This window comes from Miniopterus schreibersii (assembly GCF_964146895.1).
Source record: "Miniopterus schreibersii genome assembly, chromosome: X".
Lineage (NCBI taxonomy): Eukaryota > Metazoa > Chordata > Mammalia > Chiroptera > Miniopteridae > Miniopterus > Miniopterus schreibersii.
Genome location: NC_138104.1, coordinates 52,591,758 through 52,611,964, shown reverse-complemented (window position 1 = coordinate 52,611,964; position 20,207 = coordinate 52,591,758). Strand labels below are relative to the sequence as shown.

General features: G+C 39.9%; 1 pseudogene across 1 annotated transcript in view; it reads left to right on the top strand.

Annotated features, from left to right (window-relative positions):
- Window positions 1-1,268: 1,268 nt before the first annotated feature.
- LOC308550957 (vascular endothelial growth factor receptor kdr-like) overlaps window positions 1,269-20,207 on the top strand; it is a 104,937-nt pseudogene continuing 85,998 nt past the window's right edge. The window contains exon 1 of the transcript in view: window positions 1,269-1,328. The product of the transcript in view is annotated as a vascular endothelial growth factor receptor kdr-like (transcript). The remainder of the gene's footprint in view (window positions 1,329-20,207) is intronic.

Here is a 20,207-nt window from a genome sequence, read left to right as displayed (position 1 = left end):
CAGACAAAACCTCCAAGTAGTAGCTCCCCATAACATTGAGAGCCTGCTACACAGTCCCCCGGAGTGCTGGATGTCCAATGCGCACATTACCCAGTACCAAGTTCAACTACTAGACCCTCCTAGGGTGACTTTCCTGAGGACGGTAGCCCTAGACCCTGCCACTCTCCTTCCCGAGGAAGGACCAGGGGAACGGAGCCGTTGCATGATTGTGAGGAAACCTTGACAGCCCTGACTTCGCTGCGGGCAGATCTGACTGACCAGCCCCTTGCCAGCCTGGATGAAACTCTGTTCATGGATGGCAGCAGTTTCATTGAACAAGGTGTCCGGTATACAGGGGCAGCAGTGGTCACCCAGAAGAAGGTACTCTGGGATCAGGCACTCGGCCGGGGGACGCCAGCACAGAAGGCTGAACTTATAGCCCTCACCCAAGCCCTGAGGTGGGGAAGAAATAAGAGGGCTAACATTTACACAGACAGCAGGTATGCTTTTGCCACTGTTCACATACATGGAGCTCTCTATAAGGAAACAGGACTTTTAACCTCAGCGGGGAAGAATATAAAGAGTGGCCCAGAAATCCTAAGCCTCTTGTCAGCCATTTGGGGCCCCACAGAAGTAGCTGTAATGCACTGCAGAGGACACCAGAAAGACGACTCCCCCACTGGGAGGGGTAATGGCTTTGTGAACCAGATGGCCCGGGAGGTGGCAAAAATACCAGTGGGGCCTCTAGAAATTTTGGTGACTGTGCCGGCACGAACTTTAGAGTCAGTCCCCACATATTCCCCGGAGGAGCAGAAAGTAGCCACCCAGCTTGATGCGAGGAGGAATGAAGATAGTAGAGCTCTTAGGGAGAGAATACTACATTATGAGACTGCACAAGATGCTGCCAGACTTGTGCATGAGTAAATCCAGGGCCCCCAGTGTTGGCCCCTCCTGGGATCCGGTTTTGGGGCACCGAACCAGGAGAACACTAGGAAGTAGATTTCATGGAGATCCCCGGAGTGGTAGGGGCCTACTGTTACCTCCTAGTATTTATAGACACCTTCTCGGGCTGGCCAGAAGCATATCCAACCAAAACTGAAACGGCACAAATAGTAACTAGGAAACTCCTCTCAGAAATTCTCCCCCAGTTTGGCCTACCATTGTACATGGGGTCCTACAATGGCCTGGCATTCATCGCCAAGATTACCCAATTATTAACAAAGGCTCTTGGGATTAAGTAAAAATTACATTGTGTTTACAGACCACAAAACTCAGGGCAGATAGAAAGGATGAATCGGACTCTAAAGAAAACACTGGCTAAACTAAAATTAGAGACCCACGAAAACTGGGTAAGTCTCCTCTCCTTCGCCCTCCTCAGGGCTGAGTGTACTCCATATGTTAAGGGGCTAACTCCTTTTGAGATTATGTTCGGCCGGCCGCCGCTACTCCTTCCCCGGTTGAGGGAAGAGGAAATGGCAAAGTCCTCTAACCATCTCCTGAGATCCTTACAGGCACCCCAGACTAGCTCTGCCGCCGTGAGGTGCATCATTCAGGACATATACCAAGAGGGCCACCCTTCAGACACAGGCCCCGTATCCGCCTGTTCCCCTGGAGACCTGGTCTGGGAAATGCCTCCACACCAGGACTAAGGAAGTGCATAGCGACCCCCGGCGCTGGAGGGGATGCGTCACCGAGAACTCCTGAGGACATCTCACCACCCCCCCTGGAGCTGCCACACCGTGACTCATGAGAACTCTAAAGGCTATGTTTATGTTTTTGAATAAGACTTCCCCAAATATAACACAAGATTGTTGGTTATGCCTAAACCCTGAACCTCCCCACTATATTAGCATTAGGGCTAATATTCACATAGGACAGGAGAGCTCACAAATTCGTAACTACTCTGTAACGAGCACTCTACCCCCAGGGTTGTGTACCTGGGGACATAAGCCTCAACTTACCTTAGAGGACCTCCAAGGAGCAGAGACTTATATATATCCAGAGAATTTCTCCCTTCATTCTCTGCCCTTTACCCAGTCCTGTGCCCAGGCCATTACTTTCCTTGTTAACTATACTGATGATGACGGGACCCTTGTTTACCTAGTTGCCCAGGAAGGTACTTGGATAATAATGGTTTGACCCCCTGCATTTTCCCTCCTGCCCTACAGTCTATATACCATCCTGGCATATGCATCCTAACCCATATTTTACCTCAGGTGTATTATTACTCTAGAGAGGGAGCCTCTGTCTAGCACTAGGTGAGACCTGCTGTTTCTACACCAATCACTCTGGTGTCATAAAGAAGAGTTTAAGCCAGCTAAGGAAACGACTCCTAGATCAGGAGGAAAGGCATAGGGATAGAGAAAACTAGTTTGAAAATTTGTTCAACTGGTCCCCATGGTTAACTACTCTCCTTTCAGCAGTCACTGGTCCATTAGTACTCCTTATATTATTCTTGATTTTTAGGCCATGTTTCACTAGATGCCTACTCAATTTTGTGCAGGAAAGGATTCAGGCAGTAAAACTCATAGTTCTCCATACCCAGTACCAGCACACTGTAGGTTCAGAAGAAGAGGAATCAAGGATTTGATCCCCCAGAAAGACCAGTGGGGAATATTCTGGCCACCATGGCCAGAAGAATATACCGAAGGAACTAACAGTAAATGTAGAACAAGATCCCTACCGTACAGGACAAGGCCCTACAACCTAGCCCAATAATCATTGCCCCTCCTGAGTGCCCATAGAAAAAACAAACCAGTCATGCTCCGGCGAAGCATAACCCCATTACTCATTTTAAGACATTGTGTTTAAATTGTTCCTTTTGTGTTGCTAAAGGTCCCCCCTTGTTTCCTGTACCAAAAGCTGACAGCCTGACAAATTATTGGAAACCCCTTTACTGCAGTGCCTTTGTGGTTACTGAGCATAAAGTGAGAGAAGAACTGAGGGTCAGGGCTGCAGTTCGGCTCTTACATGGGTGAGACACCGCAACTGTAGCCTCTGGTGAGCTAATAAAGGCTTCAAAATTCAAACACAAACTCTGCTGGTCGTCTGTCGCGGGTCCCTGCAGAACACGGAGACCCTCTGCCTCCCTGTGGGCCACTATGTTGAGCCCCAGAAAGCACTGAATCTGCATGGCGTGGGGGAGGGGAGGAGCCTTCCCCTCTCTGAGCTCCTGGGGCTGAGAGGCTGGGATCTGTGACCAGGCCTGAGAGGCACTGTGGTGGCCTGTGAAGCCTTCCCAGCTTTGCTGAGACCAGCAGTGCAAAGAGCTGCGGGGAGCTGACTTTGGGTCCCCTCCCGCTGGGGGCCTTGGCGCGTGGGCAGCAGGACCTTGCAGGGCGGACTCTATGCCTGCATGTAGCTTTGTGCGTTTTTGAGTCTGATCCCTGAATAGGCTCCCACCTTCCCGGCGTGCACTGCCGGGACAGACCAGCGGAGGCTGGGACTGGGATCTGCAGGGTAGATGGTCTGAGGGGTGGGCCTCGTGTGACCAGCCAACCAGAGCTGAGCAGGGAGGGGAGGAGCCCGGCTGCCTCTCTGGCCGCCAAGAACACCGCCCCCAACAGGAAAGGGGCAGGTTCCCCTCACTGAAGCCCCAGACACCCCTACAGGGCACAGTCCTGAAGGGGAAGGGAGAGCAGCTCACAGGAGGATTTTACAAGAATAAGACTCTCAGGGACTGTTGTTTGGGAACTGGAGGAAATGCTGAAAACCCCTGCTGGTGGCAGGGCAGACAGAAGGCTCACAATAATTTTTTTAAATCAAACCCACTGAGCCCAGGCTGCCGAAATGGCCCATACAGAAAAGGGAACAAAATGAAGTCAATCTGAAGCTGCAGCAGGCCAGAGTGTGGGGAACTAGAATCAGAGGACAAGGTAAGGACTGAGGAACTGGCTGTGGAGCAGAGACTAACTCCAGCAGATTGAGCGCCTGACAGTGAAACCTCTAAGGGGAGTGATACCCTGGGCTACAGTAGCCACCCTGCACCCTAAAGACTCTACAGAAGACTCTGGAGTAAGACCAGACAACTATAAGGTTGCAAAATAGTTGACAAGAGGAGGTGCACCACAGAGAGCCTCAGACAAACCATCTACCTAAGGACATCAGAGCCAAACCTAGATGGCTCCTCATATTGGGTGATACACAAGTACCTCCCAGGAGAACTGTAATCAGCATACAAAACAGTGACCCTCAGACAACATAAGTTGCCCAAAAGAAACTCACCTGATTGACTGCTTTTTTTTCTTCTGTTTTTTTATTTTTTTTATTTTGTTTTGTTTTGTTTTGGGTTTTGGTTTATTTTGTTTGTTTTTTGTTTGTGAGTTTGTTTATTTTTTCTTTTTCTTTTTCTTTAGGAAGAAGAGAAAGGGGAGAAAATTTGTTTTTTCTTCTTTTTAAAATTTTATAATAATTATTTCAAAAAAAATTTTTAAATATGTTTTTAACTAAATTATTTCGCCTCTTTTTTATAAAAGAAATTTGTCTTGCTTAGCTTGTTTTTAGTTTGGTTTTGGTTATTTGCTTTGCTTTGTTTTATCCTTGCTTCTACTATCAAGACTTTCTTGATACCCCTGCTTAACGAAAGGGACTTTATCATTATAACCAAGTTTACTGCTTTCCTCTATAGTTTTCCAAAATTTCTTACCGGACTCACTCCTTGCCTGGGCTTTATCTCTCTCTCTTCTCTCAATCCATTGGCATCACTTTTTTTTTTCTTTTTCTTTTTTCTTTTTCTACTTTTCTTTCATTCTTTCGTTATCCTCCCTTTCTGTCTTCCTGTCTTTTTGTTTGATTGTTAGTTTCTCTTATTCTCTTTATTGTATTTTTGTTTTCTCATTTTAAACTATTATCCTATTCCTATTCCCTCCCTTAATTTTTGGCTGGCCCTTCTTTCAGAATCTTTTCTCTGCTTCTGTTATCTCCCAGTAGCTTCTCTATTTTTTACATTTTAGTTAATTACTATTTTCTAAATTTTCACCAGTATTAACAATATACATTTCTCTCTCTCTAAGCTTTACTTTTCTTTCTCTCTTTCTATTTTTTTAAGCAATTTTGTGTGTGTGTGTTCTCCCTTCATTCTCCCAGTTCTATTTCCACGTAGGTTGTTTTCATTGTGATTGTCAAGATATTTTGTAAGATACCTCTTGTTTCTTAGAAGTTTAGTTGTCTATTGTCCTGCCTTGCCAGCACCCGTACAACAGCTTACACAACAAGGTTGGGGCTGAAACACAGTTAGCCAACCTGAGAGGGCGATCCTCCCAAGGACTGATCAACGGCAACCTAGACACAACCACAACAGAAGAACATACAGAAACCACAAAAGGGACACCCACAAGAGGGAGACGCCTAGTGCAAAGAGCTCAGAAGAGTAAGGAAAACATACTTCTGGACTCCACTGGATCCACAAGACAAAATGCCATCCCAGAAGACTGGGGGACAGCAAATATATCTAATATATAAATATAAACACTAAGACCTACCAAAATAGGGAGACAAAGAAACAACCCCCAAAGTAAAGAAAACATCGCCAGAAAAAGACTTTGATGAGATGGAGTTAAGCAAATTATCAGAAACGGAGTTCAGAGTATGGATGATGAAGATGTTCAAGGAACTTAAGAAGACACTAGATGATAAGATCGAGGACCTTAGTGAAAACATGAAAAAAGAGATAAATACCATAAACAAAACTCAGACAGAGATAAAGAATGCTGTATCTGATATCAAGAATGCACTGGAAGGAATTAAAAGCAGGCTCAATGAAGCAGAGGATAGAATAAGTGACTTAGAAGACAAGGTAGAAAAAAAATCACTCAATCAGAGCAGCAAAAAGAAAAAACAAAAAGCATGAGGACAATCTAAGGGAGATTTGGGACAACATGAAGGGAAACAACATTCACATTATAGGAGTGCCAGAGGGGAGGAAAGAAAGCAAGGGACAGAGAACATGGTGGAGGAAATAATGATAGAAAACTTCCCAAGCTGGTGAAGGAGAAAGCCACACAAGTTCAGGAAGCACAGAGGGTTCCAAACAAGAGGGACCCAAAGAGACCCACTCCAAGACACATCATAATTAAAATGGCAAATGTCAAGGACAAAGAGAAACTATTAAGGGCCGCAAGAGAGACACAAGTAGTGACCTACAAGGGAACCCCCATAAGGCTGACAGCTGATTTCTCAACAGAGACTCTTCATGCCAGAAAGGAGTGGCAAGAAGTTCTCCAAGTAATGAAAAGCAAGAACATGCAACCAAGATTGCTTTATCCAGCCAGGCTATAATTTAAAATTGAAGGTGAAATAAAAAGCTTCCCAGACAAAAAAAACACTAAAGGAGTTCAGTACAACCAAACCAGCATTGCAAGAAATGCTGAAAGGACTACTTTAAGAAAAAGAAGGAATAGTGAGAGAAAGGTACATCAGCATAAAGGGGAAAAATGGCATTAAATAAGTTGATATCAATAGTAACCTTAAATGTAAACGGAATAAATGGTAAAATCAAAAGACAAAGGGTAGCTGAATGGGTAAGAAAACAACAGACTTATCTGAGAGCAAAAAAATCACCCAGGCTAAAAGTGAAGGGATGGAGTAAAATATTCCATGCAAATGGAAAGGAAAAGAAAACTGGAGTAGCAATTCTTATTTCTGACAAAACAGACTTCAAAATAAAGATGATAACAAGAGACAAAGATAGTCACTACATATTACTCAAGGGCTCAATCCAACAGGAGGAAATAACTCTTATAAGCATTTATTCACCCAATACAGGAGCACCAAAATATATTAAAAATTTCCTGGGGGACTTTGAAGGGGAGATTGACAGCAACACAATCATAGTGGGGGGCTTTAACACCCCACTGTCAGCATTGGACAGATCATCAAGACAAAAAATCATCAGGGAAACGCAGATATTAAATGAATCACTAGACCTAATGGATTAAGTTGACATTTACAGAACATTTCACCCCAAAGCAGCAGAATACACATTCTTCTCAAGTGCACATGGAACATTCTCAAAAATAGACCACATGTTAGGGCACAAGGCAAGTCTCTACAAATATAAGAAGACTGAAATCATATCAAGCATCTTCTCGGATCACAATGCCATGAAACTAGAAATCAACCACTATAAAAAGACTCAAAAATATTCAAACACATGGAGGCTAAATAGCATGTTATTAAACAATAAATGTGTTACCAAGGAGATCAGGGAAGAAATCAAACACTTCATGGAAAGTAACAAAAATGAACAGACAACAACCCAAAACCTATGGGACATGGCAAAAGCAGTCCTGAGAGGAAAATTCATAGCATTATAGGCCTATCTCAAGAAACAAGAAAAAGGTCTAATGAACCACCTAACACAACAACTGAAAGAAATAGAACTATAACAGCAAAAAAAGGCCAGAGGAAGTAGATGGTAGGAAATAATAATAATCAGAGCAGAAATTAATGACATAGAGACTAAAATATCAATTAAAAAATCAATGAAAGCAAGAGCTGGTTCTTTGAAAGGGTAAATAAGATTGATGCACCTTTAGCCACACTCACTAGGAAACAAAGAGTGAGGACCAAAAGAAATAAAATCAGAAATCAAAGAGGCGATATAACAACTGACCCAACAGAAATACAAAGGATTGTAAGAAAATATTATGAGCAACTATATGCCAACAAATTGGACAACATGGGGGAAATGGATAAATTCCTAGAAGCATACAACCGTCCAAAGCTGAATCAAGAAGAGGCAGAAAACCTGAATAGGCCGATAACAACAAATGAAATTGAAGCAGTAATAAAAAAACCACCAGCAAAAAAAGTAATGGACCAGATGGATTTACAGGAGAGTTTTACCAAACATTCAAAGAAGAATTAACACCTATTCTATTCAAACTATTCCAGAAAATTCAAGAGGAGGGAAAACTATCAAACTCTTTTTATGAGGCCAGCATCAACCTAATCCCAAAACCAGGTAAAGGTACTACAAAGAAAAATTACAGGCCAATATCCCTGATGAACATAGATGCTAAAATCCTCACTAAAATACTAGCAAACCAGATCCAGCAATACATTAAAAAGATTATTTATCATGACCAACTGGGATTTATTCCGGGGATGCAAGGATGGTACAACATCCACAAGTCAATAAATGTGGTACATCACATAAACAAATGAAGGACAAAAATCATATCATCATATCAATAGATGCAGAAAAAGCATTCGACAAAATCCAGCACCCATTTCTGATAAAAACTCTCAGCAAAGTGGGAATAGAGGGATCATACCTCAACATAATAAAGGCCACATATGACAGACCTACAGCCAACATCATACTCCATGGGCAAAAACTAAAACCATTTCCATTAAAAACCGGAACAAGACAGGGATGTCCACTTTCACCACTCTTATTCAACATAGTACTGGAAGTCCTCACCATAGCCATCAGACAGGAAGAAAACATAAAAGGTATCCAAAGTGGAAAGGAGGAAGTAAAACTGTCATTATTTGCAGATGACATGATATTGTACACAGAAAACCCTAAAGACTCCATCAAAGTAGTACTAGATTTGATAAACGAATTTGGCAAAGTAGTTGGATACAAAATCAATGTCCGGAAATCAATGGCATTCTTATACACCAACAATGAGCTCTCAGAGAGAGAAACTAAAAAAGCAATACCATTTACCTTTGTAACTGAAAACATAAGATACCTAGGAATAAACTTAAGCAAGGATGTAAAACACCTGTACTGGGAAAACTACATGATGCTGAAAAAAGAAATAGAGGAAGATTTAAACAAGTGGAAGAATATACCATGCTCATGGATTGGAAGAACTAATATCATTTAAATGTCCATACTAACCAAAGCAATTTATAAACTCAATGTAATTCCTATGAAAATACCAACAGCATATTTCACAGACCTAGAACAAACATTTCGAAAATTTATATGGAACCAAAAAAGACCCTGAATAGCTGCAGCCATCTTAAGAAAAAAGAACAGAGTGGGAGGGATCACATTACCAGACTTCAAACTCTATTACAAAGCCATTGTAATCAGAACGGCCTGGTATTGGTACAACAACAGGCATATAGATCAATGGAACAGAACAGAGACCCCAGAAATAGACTCACGCCATTGTGGTAATTTAATATTTGACATAGAGGCAAGAGTATCCAGTGGAGTAAAGACAGTCTCTTCAATAAGTGGTGCTCGGAAAATTGGACAGATACATGCAAAAGAATAAAACTAGACCACCAACTTTCACTATACACAAAAATAAACTCAAAATGGATAAAAGACTTAAATGTAAGTCACCAAAACATAAAAATCCTGGAAGAAAACATAGGCAGTAAGGTCACAGACATCCCATGTGGTGGACTTTTCACTGATACAACTCCTAGGGCAAGAGAAACAAAGGAAAAAATAAACATATGGGACTACATCAAAGTAAAAAGCTTCTGCACAGCAAAAGAAAACAGCCTCAAAATACAAAGGATCCCCACGGTCTGGGAAAAACATATTTGCTAAGGATATATCTGATAAGGGACTAATTTCCAAAGTGTACAAACAGCTCATGCTACGCAGCAAGAGGAAGACAAACAACCCAATTAAGAAATGGTCAAAGGACTTGAATAGACACTTCTCCAAAGAGGACATACAGATGGCCAAGAGACATATGAGAAAATGCTCAACATCGCTAATCATCAGAGAGATGCAAATTAAATCCACAATGAGGTATCATTTCACACCTGTCAGAATGGCTACCTTCAAGAAATCAACAAATGGCATTGCGAGCGAGGATGTGGAGAAAGGGGAACCCTAGTTCACTGCTGTTGGGAATGCAGACTGGTGCAGCCACTATGGAATACTGTATGGAGGTTCCTCAAAAAATTAAAAATCGAGCTGCTTTTTGACCCAATGATTCCACTCCTAGAAATGTCTCCTAAGAATTCTGAAGCACTAATCAGATAGAATATATGTACCCCGATGTTCATAGCAGCACAGTTTACAATAGCTAAGATCTGGAAACAGCCCAAGTGCCCATCAGTAGATGTGTGGATAAAAAAGCTGTGGGACATTTACACCATGGAATATTACCCCGCTCTAAAGAAGAATCTCATACCCTTTGGGACAGTTTGGATGGAGCTGGAGAAAAATATGCTAAGTGAAATAAGCCAGGGAGAGAAAGACAAACATCACATGATGTCGCTTATACGTGGAATCTAAAGAACTTGATAAACTGATGAACAGAATAGATTCAGTGACATGGAAGTGTAGATGATATAGTGACGAAAGTCAGAGGGATGGAGGAGGGCGGGTGGGTGGAGGGGGAGAGAGTAACCAAATAATTTATATGCATATATGCACAACCCAAGGACACGGCAAACGGTGTGGAGAGGGACTGGGGAGGGGAATGGGACTGGTGGAACAGGTCATTGGGGAGAAAAAGGGACATCTCTAATATTTTAAACAAAAATTAAATTTAAAAATTAAAAAAAAGATAAATGGCAATATATATTCACACAAAGACTTACATGAATGTTCATAGCAGCTCTTATTTATAATAACGAGAAATTTGAAGCAACCCAAATGTCCATTATTAGCTAAACAAAATGTGATTATATCCAAACAATGTAATACTCTTTGGAAATGTAAAGGAATGAACTATTGATATATGCTATGACAGGAATGTTTCTCAAAATCATTACTCTATGTGAACAAAGCCAGGCATGAAAGAGTATATACTATGTAATTCAATTTATTTTAAAACTGTAGAAAATTTAAACTGATCTATAGTGAAAGAAATTAGATCATTGGTTGCTTGGGGCAGGGGTGGAGAGACAGATGGATTACAAAGGGGCACAAAGAAAGTTTTAGGGTGATGGATGTATTAATTATTTTTATTGAAGTAATATTTTCATGTGTGTATACATATGTTAAAACTGATAAAATTTAAATTTGTGCAATTTTTCATTTTAATTATACTTAATTAAATTATATTTAATTATCATACCATGTTAAATATTTATTACTTGCTCATGCAACAGTGTGTTGCATGGTGTTCTGCTGAACTAGGCTGGTCCTGCTGGGTTTTGCTTGAGCCTATGGCATCTATGTCTGCTCCAGCTGTCTCTCATGCCAGTTGGACCAGTAGCCTACCTAGGTTCAGTTTTGTTACAGTGATGGCAGAAAAAGGAAGAGACTGGATAAGAACATGCAATGTTTATTAAAACTTCAGACTGAAATGGGTGCTTTATAATTTCAACCCAAATTCCATTTGCTAAAATCGAATCACATGACTAAGCCCAAAATCAATGGGGTGGATAAATAGACTTTTTGCACTCTATTGGGTAGTACTGAAAAGTAGTTGTAAACAATGATTCAGTATATCACAGGTGTATATAGTAGGAAGCCCCATTACATCCACTGTTCTCTACCCTCCATTTTTCCTTCCAAGGGACAACAGCCTACACCTGTGTGTGTCTTTCAGTTTTATGCATACATAAATATATATATTTTCTTCTTTTACACCAATGGTTATATACTATACATACTATTTTGTATTTTGCTTTCTATTTGATTTATTTTGGAGACTGCTCTATATCATTATATAAAGAGCTTTAATTTTTACTGTTTTACTGCTGTGCATGCCATCATATGTATATGCCTTAATTTAATCAGTTCCTTATCAATAAGCATTTGGCTATTTCTAATAGTTTGCTATTACAGAAAATGCAGCAGTTGGCTTTACATATACATCAATTTACTCATGTGGAATGTGGAATGATATTTAAATACATCTGATGACTAATTGAAAAATTCTAATAGCCATAAATTTTATCTTGCCAATAAAGAGACAGTGATGAAACCAGAGCTGAGCATTCTTGGAGAGCAAGTGGTGATCCAGGCTGGTGGAACATTTTACATAACCTGCAGGTAACAATATCAAGGCCCTTGAACTTTTTTCCTGATTAAAAGACCCATGGTAGGGAGTTCAGAAAAGTTGAGTTTTTTATCACACTCCAATTTTTTTTTTATTTCTTTTACAACAATAGAAGATAAGTTCTGGAAGGCCAGGTTCCTTGCTACTGGTTTTCGCAAAGTGTACTTCCCTGGGTGGAGCAGGATAGCTTTGTCTTTGGCTCCCTTATTTATATAATTACTTTTTTTACACATTTCAGAAAATTAATTTTACCTTTAAAGTACTTAATATGCCAAAATGTACCTTAATTCTCTTGACAAGGATCTGTTCTTAACTTGTCTGTTTAGAGCAATGCCAAGAGCACACAGTATGTGACCCTGTAGACTCTCCTTTGTCATAGTTACATTTTTTTTGGAACTCTTAAATGGTACCTATTTCCTTGATTTCTACAGTGTCACATTTCTTGTAAACTCACATGTATGTGGCCAAAGGAACAAGTTCATGTTTTCAAAAATATCTAGAGAAATGGAAGTAGGTACTTCTCTTTTTCTTTGTGTTCTTCATTTTGGTGAATTACTGGAAGATGGCAATTCTAGCAGAAAGAGAAGTTTAGTTTGAAAGACCCAACAATAATTTTACATTATAAGAAAAATAACTATGAGAGTTTGGAAGAGAAAGCAGATTAGAGATGGAGATGTGAGAAGTATTCACAGAAACTGGATGAGAGTTGAAGCTATATGAATAGATGACGATAATAGGGAGGGTGCATTGAGTGAGGAGATAAAAGGGTGTTGGTCATAATCTGGGGAGGCCCCTGTGATTTAAGACTATGTGGGTAGAAAGGGACTTTGGAAAGTGTATGAAGAATAGGTAAGAGGAAGATACAAGGGAAAACAAGGGTTTCAAGAAAGAAGGAGTGGTCAAATTTTGTGGCAGATATAGGTGTAGTTACTCAATAAGTGTGTACTGAATTTAATTGAACTGAAAGCAGAATACAGTGCTCCCTCCCTCTTTAAGATAGCCAATGCCCCAGTGTGTCAGTAAAGGTTATGTTGTAATATATGCAATAGGAAATCTAAGTTAACAGTGGGTTTTGGAAATAAAGTTTAATTATTTTATGGAAAAAAGTCCAATGGGTACATATCTGGGGATTGCATGCCAGTCCCTTGAAATCATTAGAAACTCATTCTCCTTCTGTATTGTGGATCCATGTTCATTAACTAATGGCTTTCACCATGTAGTCCAAAATTGTGAAGCTCCATTCATCATGTCTGTATTCCAGCTAGTTAGAAGAAGAAAAAAAAGATAAAAAAAGGAATGCTTTCTGTCTCTAAGAACATTTCCCCAAAAGCTGTGTGCGCTACTTGTATTTATATCCCTTTGACCAAAACTTAGTCACATGACCACTCTTTGCTGCAAGAGAGGCTGGAAATGCATTGTTTTCTCCAGGAGGCCATATGTTCAACTAAAAAAGTGAATATTTTATTACTAAGAAAGAAGGGGAAAACAGGAATTACACTAGATAAAGTGTAGTGATAGTGGTGATATTTAATTTCTATTTCCATAGCACAACTGGAGGGTGGGGGTCCTTCTATTCTAGGTCTTGTAGATTCCTGTACTCACCCTCCATGGGGTGAATATTTCTTCCCTTGCACTTAAATTATCGTAGATGTCTTTTCCTCCTTACTGGTTGATACACACACACACACACACACACACACACACACACACATACACACATACATATACACACTCACACACACTTCATTTATTCAATGTATAGAAAACATTTTGTTGATGCAGACAAATAAAATTACTGAATATCAAAAAATAAGCTTATAATAAAAAAGAATTATTTATTGTGTGTTTGCTGTACTAGGCACAATACTCTGACTGGTGGTGGGCATTGCCATATATACACAACTGGACAAATCATAGTCCATGATTTCTAAGGGCTCACTTCACAATTGAATGAAAAAGATAGGCATCCTCAAAAGGGAAGTTGAAAGTACTCAGGTCTCTTGATTGGAAATTTCAAAATGGATATGAAATGAAGTACATTTAGGAAAAGAAAATAGCCTCAACAAAGGCTTAAAAGTTAGACTATATGTCTTTCAAAGCATTTTCAAGAGACTAATATATTTTAGCTCCACATCAACCCCACAGAGTAGGTAGAAAAAGGGAATGTTTCCCTCATATATTCAACAAATATTTATTTAGCACCTACTACATACCAGGCACTGTACTAGGTGCAGAAGTTATGATAGTGAAGAAAATGGGCAAAGATCCTTGCCATCATAGATATGATACTCTAGTGGGAGAGAGAGATAACAAGATAAATAAGAAAATTATATGGTATATAAAAAGATGACAAGTGCTGTGGATAAAGTATCAGGGTAAGGGGACATAGAGTAAATGGAAAGTGTTTCTTCTGAAAGGTTGGTCAGGATAGGAGTGTCATTTGAACAGAGACATAGGAAAGAGCCGTGCAGGTATGTGGAGGAAGAATGGTCCAGACAGGAGAAATAACAAATGTAAAATCTTTGAGGTAAGGGTAAATTTGACATGGTAAATAAACATCAAGAAGTTGGTGTGGCTGTAACAAAGTAAGCAATGGAGAGAAAATAGGAGATTAGGATGCAGAGGCAGCAGGATTTTATAGACACTATTGAGGATTTTGAATTTATTCTGAATGTCATGGGAAGCCACTGTAAGAATTTAAGCTGGGGAATGATGTGGCCTTACATATACATTTAAAAGTCTCTCTCTGGGTTCTGTGAGGGATATGGATTAAAGGAGGCAAGAGTCAGAGGATACTGCAGCGTTCCAGGTGAGAGATGATAGGGGCTTTGACCAGAGTGCCAACAGTGGAGGGAGTGAGAAGTGGTCAGGTTCTGAATACATTTTGAAGGTAGAGGCTAAAGGATAGTCTGATGGATTGGAAGTGGGGTGTAAAAGAATGATATTATTCAAAAATTATTTTCATGGCAGATAAAGCTGACAACCATAAATCTACCATTTGTTGGTTACTTACTCTGTGTCAGGCTTTGTTCTAAGTATTTTATATGGATTGATTCAGTAAATCTTCTCAATAAATCTGTGAGGTAGGTTCTATCACCCCCACTTTACAGATGAGGATACCAAGGCCTGAAGAGGAGAAGGAACTTGTCAAGTTTCCAGTACAAGAACCAAGTCCTCCTGATGCCCAAGCCAGTGGGTCTTTTATTGTGTAAACATGCATGCAAATCTCTGTATTTCCAAGTCTTGACAAGTCTGTGAAGCAGGCTGAGCTCATGCTTTCTTGCTTAGCTCCAACAGGGACTGACTATACTTCCTTGTGTTCAGCTGGGCCTTTGTAATGATTCCTGGTGCAAGTTACCCAAATTCCCAAGCCTGAAGATGTAGGCCTTTGGTGCTCTGGCAGGCAATTCCAGCATCTTGTGGAAGGTGTATGGGGAAAATGAATAAGCCTGTGAGAAAGCCCCAAACTTTGGCCTGTGATTCTCCCGCAGGATGTTATCAGGAATAGGAGAACTAGTCATTCCAAGTATTCAACTGCTCAGACCCAAGCATGCATGAGAAACTGCTGTTGGAATCTCTGGAACTCAGTTCATATTCCTGGAATATTTTCAAAAGTATCCTCTCAGGTGCAACCAAATTCCAAGGATGGGAGCTAAAAATGGGTCTAAGTTGGGAGTTTGCTGTGTGAATAAACTTAAACAGCTTCTCCTCCTTTACCCCCACCTCTCTCTACTCATCCATTCCTTCCCTTTGATCTTCTATCCAAGCCTTCTCTCTCTAAAGATCCTCAAACCCTAGTCACCTCCTGCTCACCATCCTAAATAATAAGTCCTGTACTCCACCTTCATCATATGTGCTAATCTAATGCATGTCCAGCTGATAGTGAATTATTTTGGTAAGGCATATTTCCACAGATTTCTTCTAAAGGCAATGTAAGTAAACTCTAGTGTGAAAGAATGGTGTTCCTAATTAAGAAGCAACAATTTTCAGAGATTTTTTTTTTTTTTTTTTAGTGATAGGATAGGCTACTTTAGGTAAAAGAGGGTGATAAGGATTTGTCTACCACCAGAGGTACTGAAACTGAGGATCAGCAGGTTGGGATTCTGTTGTAGGAATACAGGCAGTAGGTAGAGGCATGAATTCTGAACTCAGTAAATTACAGCCCACGCAGCAATTATTTTTGTTTGTTTGTTTATTTGTCTGTTTAAAGGTTGTGTATATAAAAATAAGAATTTGATACAGACTCACAAAGTCTAAAATATTTATGTAGCTCTTCACAGAAACCATTTTGCAGAGGTTTGGTAAAGACAGTGGAGTAAATACAGCCTGAGCTCACCTTTTCCCACAAACACACCAAAATTATAATTAAATATAGAACAAGCATTGCTGAGAACCATATGAAGACTAGCTGGACAGAATTCCTATAACTAAGGATTTAAAGGAAAAGCCATGTTGAGATGGGTAAGAGGGGCAGAGGTGTGGTATAATCAGGTCTCAAATCAAGGTGTGGCAATTCACAAACAGTAAGGAAATCACAGCTGAAGTGGTCTTCCCTGAGGACTGAAGGTCCAAGCCCCACACCTGACTCTCCAGCCCAAAAAAATCTATGGTGAAAAGAGAAGTCCCCATAATATCTGGCTTTGAAAACCAACAGGGATTACATCTGAAAGAAACAAAGGTCTCGGGGAGACTTTTGTTGCTGCTCTAAAGACCCCAAGAACAAAGTCACTAGCTCTAAGGTCCAGTGCAGAGCAGCAGTTTGAGAAGCACATAGGTCATATGGAGATAAATTGAACAGACCAACTCTAGGGTGACTGTGAGAGGTGCAGGGATCATTGGAAAGTCTCTCTGAAGGTAGAAGCACTGGTGGGTGCCATTGTTGTTTTTTGTTTGTTTGTTTGTTTGTTTGCTTGTTTGTTTTGTGCTCACTTTCCACTTGGCTGGCATGGTGCAGGTAGACACCAAATTTGTCATCTCAATTAACCTGGCTAACACTGTTTGCATTGCCCTAGCTAGAGCCTTTTCTAAGCAGCTCTAGACCCACCACACACAGCAGCCAGCTTTGGGTCACCTCATAATCTATTCTGAGAAGTTCCAGACCTGCCACATATGGCAGCTGGCCTAAACTAACAATGTAATATTTCCCAAGTGGCCTCAAACCTGGCACTAACAGTGACTGGCCTTGCTTCACATTATAGCGACTATTAAGTGGCCCCAAGCTTGGTACAAATGGCTGGCACTGGGCTGTACCAAAGTTTCTCCCAAGAGGCTCCATACCCAACAAAACTGGTGGCTGGCCCTAGCCTGCACCAGAGCCCCACCCAAATGGTTCTACAAGTAACACACTGATGGGCAGCCTTAGCTGGCATAGGAGCACCTCCAAAGTAGCTCTCATGCTACCAACCCCCACACATCAGAATTTCTGCAGTAGCCAGGGCCATTCCTTGCAGCCAGTTGGCCTCAGGGTTAACCCCATCCACTGGTTCACCTGCAGCAATTATGACCCAACTACAGTAGGAGGATATACACATTCCACAAAGGGGAAACCCTTGAAGCACCTGGCTCTAGTAACCACTGGGCCCCACAGGACAAAAGACCACAGTTTCCCGAATGGGAAACCTAGTGTATCTACCTAACACATAGAAGCAAAGACAGAAACAGCAAAAATAAGGAAACAGAGAAATATCTTCCAAATGAAAGAACAGGAGAAAACTTCAGAAAAATATTTAAGTGAAATGGAGACAAGCAATCTACTAAATAAAGCAGTCAAAGAAATGGTTACAAAGATGCTCAATGAACTTGGGAGAAGAATGGATGAAATCAGTGAGAACTTGAATAAAGAGACAAAAATATATAAAAGAACCAATTACAACTGAAGAATACAAAAACTAAAAAGAAAAATACAGAAGATTAATGATGCAGAAAAAAGAACCATCCATTTGGAAAACAAGGTAATGGAAACCACCCAATTGGAAAAGAAAAAAGAAAAGGGAATTTTAAAAATTTCACATATAAGTGAAATCACATGGTATTTGTCGTTCTCTGACTGGCTTATTTCACTTACTTAATATAAAACTTTCCAGGTCCATCCATGGTGTTGAAAAAGATAAGATTTCCTTTTTTTCCCTCCACTGCGAAGCAGTATTACATTGTTTAAATATACTACCAATTTTTTATCCACTCATTTATTGATGGGCACTTGGGCTGTTTCCAGATATTGGCTATCGTAAAAAATGCTGCTATAAGCATAGGGTTGCATATACTCTCTCTGATTGGTGCTTCAGGATTTTTAGAATATATTCCCAGAATTGGGATCTCTGGGTCAAAAGGCAGTTCCATTTTTAATTTTTTGAGGAGACTCCATACTGTTTTCCACAGTGGCTTCACCAGTCTGCATTCCCACTAACAGTGTACTGTGGCTCCCATTTCAACATGTCCTCACACACATTTGTTTGTTAATTTATGAATGGTAGCCATTCTGGCAGGTGTGAGTGAGGTCATTATAGTTTTAATTTGTATCTCTCTGATGTCTAGTAAGGGTGAACATTTTATCATATGCCTATTGGCCATCTATAGATCCTTTTGGAGAAGCATTTATTCAGGTTTTTGTCCATTTTTTAATTGGATTGTTTCTCTTCCTGGTGTTGAGTTATATAATTTCTTTATATATTTTGGAAATTAACCCTTAATCAGATGTATCACTGGCAAATATGTTCTCCCATACAGTGAGTTCCCTCTTCGTTTTTTTGCAGAAGCTTTTTAGTTTGATGTTGTCCCATTTGTTTATTTTTTTCCTTTGAGTCCCTTGCCCTAGGAGATATATCTGCAAAAATATTGCTACGAGAGATGTCTGAGATTTTACTACTTATGCTTTCTTGTAGGAAGTTTATGGTTTCATGACTTATATTTAAGTTTTTTATTAATTTTAAGTTTATTTCTATGTGTGGTGTAAGTTGGTGGCTTAGTTTCACTTTTTTTTTTGCACGTACTTGTCCAATTTTCCCAACATATAAATTACAAATAAAACTACCATATGATGTAGTATTCTCACTTCTGGGTACTTATCCAAAGAAAACAAAAACAGTAATTTAAATAGATATATGTGTGCTCATTGCAGTATTATTTACAACAGTCAAGATATGGAAGCAACCTTGTTGTCCATTGATAGATGAATGGATATAGAAGGTGTCATATATATAATGGAATAGTGCTCAGCTATAGAAAATTAAATCTTGCATTTTACAACAACATGGATAAAACTAGAGGGTATTATGCTAAGTGAAATAAGTCAGACAGAGAAAGAAAAATACTGTATGATTTCACTTATTTGTGGAACCTAAGAAGACAAATAAAATAAAACAGAAACAAACCCATAGATACAGAGAAAAAACTTATGGTCTCCAGAGCGGTTGGAGGCATGGGTGAAAAAAGTGAAGGAGAATAAGGGGTACAAACCTCCAGTTATAAAAATAATTAATAGGAAATTAGCCCTTTATCAGATTCATCCTTGGCAAAAATGGAGCTGCTGTTTGACCCAGTGATTCCACTCCTAGGAATGTATCCTAAGAATCCTGAAACATTCATCAGAAAGAATATATGTACCCCGATGTTCATAGCAGCACAGTTTACAATAGCTAAGATCTGGAAACAGCCCAAGGCACATCAGTAGATGAGTGGATAAAAAAGCTGTGGGACATTTACACCATGGAATACTATGCAGCTGTAAAGAAGAAGAATCTCGTACCCTTTGGGACAGTATGGATGGACCTGGAGAATATTATGCTAAGTGAAATAAGCCAGACAGCAAAAGACAAATATCACATGATCTCGCTTATACGTGGAATCTAAAGAACTTAATAAACTGATGAACAGAATAGATTCAATGACATGGAAGCATAGATGAGACTGATGAATGTCAGAGGGATGGAGGAGGGCGGGTGGGTGGAGGGGGAGAGAGTAACCAAAGAATTTATGTGCATGTATGCACAACCCAAGGACACGGCCAATGGTGGGGAGAGGGACTGGGGAGGGGAAGAAATGGAACAGGTCATGGGGGAGAAAAAGGGACATCTGTATTATTTTAAACAATAATAAAATTTTTTTAAAAAAGAAAAAGAAATAAAAGGGATATGCTTAAAAAATAATTAATAGGGATGTAATGTACAGCATAAGGAAAATAGTCAATATTATTGTGATAACTTTGTATGGTGACAGATGATTACTAGATTTATTGTGGTGATCACATTATAAGGAATATAAATGTTGAATCACTATGTAATATAAGGTTGT